The 9203-nt window shown below is 36.6% G+C and overlaps 1 pseudogene; it reads right to left on the bottom strand.

The window, feature by feature from the left end:
- Positions 1–4173: 4173 nt before the first annotated feature.
- Positions 4174–5358, bottom strand: LOC119530430 (annotated as a pseudogene).
- Positions 5359–9203: the final 3845 nt, after the last annotated feature.

Below are 9203 nucleotides of genomic sequence, written 5' to 3'. Positions count from 1 at the left end.
CAGAGGCTTGTGTATTTTCACAATGTTGTGCAGAAATCTCTGTCTTCCCAATCTTCTCTGAATGTCTCTGTACTGATACCTACATAGCAAAAATAGAGAGGCAGAGTTGAGAATTGTGCTGCTTATTGATTTCCTTTGCAATTTAGCATCCCACCACTAGGTTTATTTTGGCCAAGGTGTTTTTTACTTGTAACATTTGTGGCTCTTTTCCAACTCATGTTTTTCTGGTTTGTAGACTTTTAGAGTTCCTCATTGTGTCTATTCTCAGGATGCTTTCCTTTCCTTCAGCTGTGCAAATACTGAAGTTATTAAAATGCTGAACATAAACAAATGGAAGTATGTGTCATTTGCTGTGCAGACCGTTCCTTCCTTTCCTGGCCCAAGTGCCATACCATCACAAACACACTTACCACCATCATTGCCAAAAATAAGTAACAAATTCAACTCTATCAAAATAACCAACTTGTATGCAAACCCAGAGTTTTACCTGTCTTCCTCTGTAAAGTTATTTCTTTTACTTTTTTTCTTGAGTCTTAAATTAAACTTCAGGGTAAGCTGGGGAGAAAATAAGAAGTGAGCAGAGCCCAATGACCAGCATTTCAAGGACAGAAGCTAACGTAACAGGGTGAGGAACTTGGAAAGAAATAAAGTTTCATATATCTTATTATTGAGAAACATGTTGCCAAAGCAAACCCACAAATCATATTTTTCCTTTGCTTGCATAATCCCAGCATTTATCCAGAACTTTGTCACATTTCCTTTCACAATTTTAGCCAGACTGTATTTTTCCTATAGTCCATTGAAGCATTTTCTTCAACAGTTATCTCACCTACAAGGAAATCTATTCCTCTTACATACAAATATAGTACAACTGATTAAATGCAAGTTCATTAAAGAAAATATGAAGATATTTTTAAAGAATGTACAGTCAAGAAATTCAGTAATGGAACCTGAACCTCATAGGCATGTACTATATACCAGAGTATCTGAGTGGGACAATAAAATAAGGATAATCGTAGTATTGACTTGGTAAGGCTGTGGCATGACTTGAATGAGTGAATTTGGCAGAGCACTTAGCATAGAGCCAGGCACATATTAGGTGTGTAATAGATGTTAGCCATTATCATCATCATCATCATCATCAAAAAAGTCAACTTTATGTAAACGTGTAAAGAATGCTATCAAAATATGTGAAGTCATCTTAAATAATAATGGCTTAATCCCCATTTATAGATATGGCACAGAGAGGTTAAATCACGTGTTGAAGGTCACACAGATAGGAAAAGTAGAGTGGTTCCTTAACTGAAAAAGATTTTGATATAACTTGAGTTGTGGTATTGATACATATAAACAAAGTATGTGTAGATTAGAAGAGGGAATGCTAAGAAATAAAGCATTCAGAAACGAACAGTAAAGAGTTTGGCATACTTGATACATATGTCCTATGTGGGGGTGATTTTCCAGTGTATCAGTTTGTCATTAACAAAATCTGAATTGCATAAATAACTCTCCTTATTCTGATTCTATGCACACAATACAAACTTACACTAAGCTACTGATTAGTAGGTTTCCCATGGTTTCCCATGGAGCTTGCCTGAATCCAAACCAAAATACTTTCTCATTAAACTATGCTACATTTTAACAGTTTAAAATATTCAGTGCCTAGTAAATATTTGTTGAATAAATGAATGAATTAATTAGAACAAATTAAAGAAATTTGAAAAAGAACCTGGGGAGCAAAACACAGGGAAAAGGAATTTTAATGCACTCTCAAGTTCTGCATAGAGGTCCCAAAGTATAACATGTAAGAAAAGGTCATTGGATTTGGCAAGATGTAGGCCACTGGCAGAATTTAGAGACACTTTAGCAATGCGGTGGTGACAGAACCCAGATAGAAGGGTTTACAACAAGAATGAGTACTTAGGAAGTGTAGGCAGCAGGTGGAAAATATGCATTTGAAAGGAAGGGCTGTGAAATAAAGGAGAGAGGTAGTTTAGTTGCTGGGAAGGAAAGCAAATCATAAAGATGTGTGTTTTGGAAGAGGAAACTTGAACTTGAACTTGTTTGGAGATAAAAGTGAACCGAATATTGATTCTGATAATTTGTGAGTTAGAGTGGTTTGCTTCCTGATAAATGGTTAATAAGTGGAGAGAAATCCTGGTTGGAGGGAAGAATGCAATTTGCAAAGTTCAAAAGGGAATGTTCTTTGAGATTCAGCATCAGGGCCAAGTGGTGGCCCACCAGGAGGCCTTCCAGCATGCCATCTTCATGATAAATTTACCAGAGACTGTGGTCTGGGAAGGTCCAGAAATGCCAACTTCCCAAGTTCATTAGTCTTGGAGAGGCAGTGTGCCTTATTAATTCATTGAAACTAGTTTTGAAGCAGTCACAAGTGACCTTCTAGATTGCAGATTCTCATCTCTCTTCTGACCTTCCCATCTGCATTTTCAATTTGCTGCAAGAACTTCCTACAAATAATGCAACACTAACATGTCCCAAACTGGGGTCATGATCTTTTCTCTGAAATGTGCACCTCTTCCTGAATTCCTGGTCTCAGAAAATATAGGTATCACTATTCCATGCAGCTGCCAAGAGATGAATCAGTCTAGAACTCCTTGCAAGGCATCCTAGAATCTTCATTTCTTCCTTTTCTTTCTTACAATCTTATCAAAGCATTTTTAGGCTAGGGAAGTGGAAATCTATCTCAACTCCACCCCTCTTCTACATAGCAAGAAGGGATAATAAATAACTTGATTTATTACAGCTCAAGACACAAGTTTGGCCAGGTTGGATGTTGACTATGGCCAAAGTATATTGAAAGAATGTACAACTAGATGTTGCTTCCATTCTTTCCTCTCTACCCAAAGCATGCAGCAAAAATGGAAAGGCAACTGCTGTCCCAAGCTCCTTGCTCTTCTCTCCTGTTTCTCCTTTTATGTAACTGACTCAATTACATTAAAGCCTCATTTGGGCTTGAGCTGAAATGGTATGCATGTTCTGCAAACACAGCTGCAATATACACATCTAAAGTCAAAAAAAGGCGTCTTCCATCGTACCTCTTCCTTAAAACATTTCCGGGAAACCACAGACTTCTGTGCTCCTTCACAGTTAATTCATCCAACAAACATTTATTGATCAACTCTCATATATCAGGCATTATTCTAGGCATTGAGCAGTAAATACATTTTTTTAAATTTCTCATCATGATGGACTTTGCATTCTAATGGAAGAGATAAGCACTGAATAAGATAAATGAGTAAATAGACTGCATGTTAGAAAATGTTAGGTACTAGGAAAATAATAAAGTAGGAAAGGCAGGCAGCATTGTTTGGTGAAGAGATTGCTATTTTTAGATAGAATGGCCAAAGAAGGCCTCACTGAGAAGCTGAAATTTGAATAAAGACCTGAGAAAAATGTGGGAGCAAAGCATGAGTGTATATTAGGGGAAGAACATCCCAGGTAGAAGGAACAAGTGCAAAGGCTCTGAGGTGGAAGCCTGTCTGGCATAGTTAAGAAAAGTGAAGAGGCTAGTTTAACTGAGCAACGTATGAGAGAGAGAATTTAAGATATTCATCAGGGAAGTAATGTAAGCCTCAACAGCCATTGTGAGAACTTTGCTTTTATACTGAGATAAAAAGCTGTTAGAGAGGTTTGTCCAGAGAAATGACTTATGATTTCAGTTCTAATAGGATCACTCTGGTTGTTCTGTGGAGAACAGACACAATGTGGCAAAAGTGGAAGCAGGGAGACCATTTGAAGGCTGTTGCATAATCTAGGCAAGAGGTGGTGGTGGGCTTGGTCCAGGGTGGGTAGCAGTGAAGCTGTTAAGAGGTGGTCAGATTCTGGATATATATTTTTTTTCCTTTCAAAGTTTTTATTTGTTATAATATTAAGTCAACAGAATAAAAGTATATCACAATTCTTTACTTAAATAATTGTCATTTTTAAAATTCTGGGTCCATTAAAATTTAAATTTTTAATTTTCAAAATGTAATTCTGGTTAAGCCACAAGGTAATTATAATTTCTCAGTCCAACTTATAAGCACTCTCCAAAAGGTATTCTCTTGGCCTTTGAAATGTTTCTATTTGCAAACTCAATAGTCAAGTAAAATCTGACAAGTCACCATATCCTAAGGGTTTTCAAAATTGAAAAACTTACGCAACAAATACTTATTAAACTAAAGTGAATTGACAAACACCATTAATTACACCAGTCCTAAAACCCACTCCGCTATTGTTTTTCAACCTTCTGATGACACGATTTGATAGCATGTTATATTCAAGTTGGTGAGATCCCTGGAAAAAATAGTAGTGTCCTTTGGAGAAGAAGACTGCATTGGTTTTAGGTCCGATTCCTGGAAAGTTGTTGGTAATCAGCTTGGGATAATCAGGGTCCTCTCATCATACCTCCAATACCAGTTATCTACAAAGAAGTAGGTCTTGTAGAAAACTGGGTGAAAAGCGACTGCATCAATATATTCTCTTGGGACAGTTTGGATGTATTCTTAAATTGCTGAATCACCAGTACTTAACCAGGTAAAAAGAAAAACTTCATCTCTAGCTCCAATTTTAGAGGAAGCTGAATACCAGATGGCAAAGTTGGCCATAAGTTAGAAATTGAACTAACACTGATCTCAGGTGTTTCAGCATGCTTCCACCAGAAAAACCTGTCTTTAAAGAAAAAGATTTTATTTCCAACTGTAGTGACAGCATCAAACCTCAAATTGGGGTCACAGATGTCTATCTGGTTGGGATCTGGCTTGGGTTGGTGCTGTTCTGGGCCTCCATAGAGGAAATGAATGCCACATATGTCATCAGAGGAGAGGCTAAATGTGTGTAGGTGGGAAACATTATGGCCCTTGGATCATTGGAATGGTCAAGACCCAAGGAATGGCCAATCTCATGAAACGCAACAAGAAATAAGTTTATGCCTCTGGAGATTTTAGTCCAGATTTCATCCTCATCAAAATGAGCATCTCCTCCAATACCAGCTCCAGGTCCAAAAGCATGGGCTACAACTCCACTTTTTCCATCAAAAGGGTAGAAGTCTCCATGCTCTCCACATGAAAAGATCATAATATCAGCTTCGCCTGCATTAATCTTTCTGAATTTCAGGGGGGGGTCACATCACTCCATACTTGAAAAGCCTTCTGGATGGCATAGTCAACATCTGCATGCACCAGGTCAGGAGTGCAGTTTGTTGATTCTATAGGTGGTAAAATGTTTCTTCCATACTGGCTCCCCTCTCATTGTCTTGAAATGATGAATGTCTGGCACTCCACATCGGGGTGCATGCATCACTGCCAGAGTAGATGTGTCCAGTTGCCTAGCCACTTTTAACCCCAAGAACTGCTGCATTTCTCCATGAGGTTCCCACTGGCTTTTTTTTTTTTTTTTTTTTTTTTTTTTTGCTTATACGAAGGCTTTCCATGTAAAGTCATAAAAGGCTGCCTAATATCTTTGGGCAAACACTACATCATTTTCTTCTGCATTTATATCTCTGGCCAGGGGAACTGATCCAGAAGCAGTAACTTGCAGGACCAGAATCAATAGAAGAAACTTCATTCTAAACTTCTCCTGAATGGTTTACTCCAATTTACTCTGTTCCTTTTCAGTCTGGATATATTTTGAAGGTAGAGCCAAAAGGATTTGCTGATGGATTGGAATAAAATGAGAGAGGAAGAAATAGCTTCACGTTTGAGGATCTGAAAAACAGGAAGAATGGAACTGTTATCCTTTGAGATTCCAAAGACTGTGAGAAGATTGGGTTTTCTAAGCTCAAATTTGTACATGTTAATTTTCAGCTGTCTATTAGACATCCAAGTGGGGAGATGAAATGTAGCCAATTGGATACATGAGTTTCAATTTCAGAGAATAAGTCTGGGATAGAGATACGGAAATGAAATTAATCAGCAAATATATGATATCTCATGCCTTGAGCTGCATGAGAGCCTGCCAGTTGGTTTATACAGCAACACAAGCTCTTAACATTGAAATTCCACAGGGCTCAGTCTTTGGATCTCTTCTGTCTTTCATCTACACTCAGTCTTCCCTTGCTCTTTCCTCTTTCTCTCACACTCCTTATCAGTTCTGATTAACAAATCAATCTGCAAATCCTGGATATGATTTTGAAGGCTTTAAAGTGTATCTTCTCACCACCTCCACTGTTACCACCCTGCTCCATCTCTCTTGCCGAGATGGTTGAAATTGCTTCCAAACTGGTCTTCTGTTAGCACATATATCTCACGTAAGTCTGCTCCCAAGAGTAGTCAGAACCTTTTAAAAATTTAATTCAGGCAGTATAACTTCTCTGATCAAAATGCTCCAAGAACTTCCTATTTTAGAATAAAAGCCAGCCCCACAATGGTCTAAAAATGTCCTATACAATCTTGTCATTTGATAAACTCTCTGACCATATCTTCTATTCCTTTTTTTTTTGGTCTTTTATTTTTATTTTTAAAATTTTATTGTAGCATCGTTTAAACAACATAAAATTTCCCATTTTAACCATGTTGAAGTATACAATTCAGTGGTGTTAATTATGTTCACAGTGAACCACACCTTCTATTCTCTATTGCTCAAGCTGCATTAGGCCCCTCCTGTCTTTGCTTTTCTCAAAAATTTCAGGCTATTCCTAAAACGCTTTCCTCCGGATATCTACATGGCTCTTTCCCAAACCACCTTCAGGTCTTTATTCAAGTGCCATCTTCTCAGTAATGTGTTCCTTGACTACTTATTAAAAAAAGCAGCACCTCCTACTCTGATTTCTTTTTCTCCGCAATATTTATCACTGTTTCATGTATTAATGTAAATTCCATGAAGGCATGGTTTATTGTTTGTTTTGTTCTCTGCTAAGTCTCTAGCATCAAGAATAGTGCTTGACACATAGCTGGCACTCAATAAATAATATTTTAAATAAATGGATGAATGAATGAAATAAATACAATCTAAGCAAAAACTGTCTGCTTGCTATGCAAATGTTGCTCCAAGATGAGTGTCCAGGACCCTCTTCCCTCAATTTTCCCTCTGGCCCCTCCTAAGTAGAAATGTGGAAACATCCATATATAGTACAGTAGAAAGTACATGCAGTTGCGGCCCCTTCATGTCATGCATATAATAGGCATATATAGAAATGAGTAAAATGTGGTTTCTGTCTTTGAGGAATTCATAGTATAATTGGGGAAAAAGATGTGTGAAAAGATGTGACTTACAACTTTCACTTTGACCCTCAATGCCTTGTAAAAATAAAAAGCTATTATTCCATGTTTTTGGCAGGTGAAGTAAAGAAGAAAAGAGTATTGAGCATTTATTCTATTGTGAAAGGAAGCATACTGTTTAAACAGGAAAATCATATTCTTTTATCTTACTAAACATCAGATAAAATATCATATGAATTTTTGAGTAAAGGACATTCAGTGATATAATGGACAATGTCCTCAATAGTGTTTCTGAAGAAGGTGCAGAAATGTTCTGACTTTCTATGAAAGCCAAGGACATAATACATTCAATGAAAACTGGCAATGAGATACCACTTAATGATTGGAGGAAAAAAATAGAAAGAAGGACATTACCGATTGCTAGTGTGAATAGGGGTAAATGAAAACCCTCGTGTACATCTGGTATAATTGTAAAGTGGTGGAGAGTATTTCCAGAAAGCAGTCTGACCGCTAAGTAGGAGAGGGGTTAGGATATTGGAAAAGTAATAAAATAAAAAGAGGATTTGCTTGGACAAATAATTTAAATGTTCCATGAACAGAGTGTGATTAACTCAGTTCTGTGTACCCAAAATTAAAAAAAAAAAAATCAATGAAGGCATTGCTCTGGGAAATTAAGCCAATGCTATCCAAATATCCCACTTTATGTAGAACCTAATAAGATACTGGCATTGAATTAGAGAATCTAGAAGGATGAATGCTTATCAAGTTTCTTGATTTCCTTCCTCAGCATCAGTAGTCTTAATTCTTCTTTTGACAGCATATGAATGGCAATCAGTTCAAGATTGAGCTCTCTGGTAGGATCCAAATTGTGGTTGGTCTCTTTCATAATTAAAAGAGAATATTTTATTTTCCATGGAGCTCAAACATTCACTAGTTATTTGACCTTGAGACCTTAATCTTTCAGATCCTCAGCTTCCTGGCTTGTAAAATGGGGAAAATTTTACCCATTTTTCCCAGGTTGCTTCCTGGCATATTGAAAGCACTCAGTAAGTGGTAACTATAGCTATTATTTTATTTGAGGGTTAAATTAAAAAGCAAGGAGCATAATACCTATTCTCACCAGAAAGAGTACTAATCCATCTCTGCAAGTATACCTTCAGACAAGGTAAATATAATTAAGGAGTTTCATATCTGCTCATAAACTTGGAAATGCATCCAGCTGAGAAGCCTGTGCAATAGGGAATGCAAAATTTTAAGCTGTGATAATAGTAGAAATACTCACTGTAGTAAATATTTCTAAATCATTCTCTAGTTCTTCTTCATGGCTTTTACAACAAATGTGAAGTATTACTAAACTATGTAGCTTATTTTTATTACTTTTGAACTTCATCAAATATTAACAGATATTAAGTACTCTTTTACAACTTGCTTTTTTCACTGAAAAATGTTTCTAAGATCATCCATGTAGTGTATAGCTTTTTTTTAAACTGCTGTTTGCTACTCCATTGAATGAATATACCAAACTTTACTAGTCCATTCTTTTACTGATAGGTATTTGTTTTGTTTCATTTCTACTGAAGCACTGCTGCTACCAACACTCTTGTATGTCTCCTGGTGCACTTATACAGAAACTTTTCTAGGGTGTGACCTAGAAGTTACATTGATGTGCTCTAGCAATTGTACCAGCTTATTTTCCCATTTGCAGTACATGAGAGTTCCACCATGCCCCACATCCTCAATAACACCTGGTATGTTAGACTTTAACATTTTTACCTATCAAGTGTGTGTAAATAGTATCCTGTGCTTTCATTTGTATTTCCCTGGTTAGTAATATCAAACCTCTTTTCCAGTGTTGATTGGACATTCATATAACCTATTCTGAGAAATATCTGTTGTGTCTTTAGTCTTTATTTTTCTATTGGGCTATTTGTGTTTTTTATCTTGATTTTTAAGAGATGTTATATATTCTGGTTACTAATCTTTTGTTAGTTATTTATGTGGTTAACATCTTTCATTTTCTGTTTTTTTTTTTTTTTTAAATTATGG

Source organism: Choloepus didactylus, chromosome 3 (genome assembly GCF_015220235.1).
Source record: "Choloepus didactylus isolate mChoDid1 chromosome 3, mChoDid1.pri, whole genome shotgun sequence".
Lineage (NCBI taxonomy): Eukaryota > Metazoa > Chordata > Mammalia > Pilosa > Megalonychidae > Choloepus > Choloepus didactylus.
The sequence above is the reverse complement of the archived record's forward strand: the minus strand, read 5'-3'. Positions and strand labels throughout refer to the sequence as shown.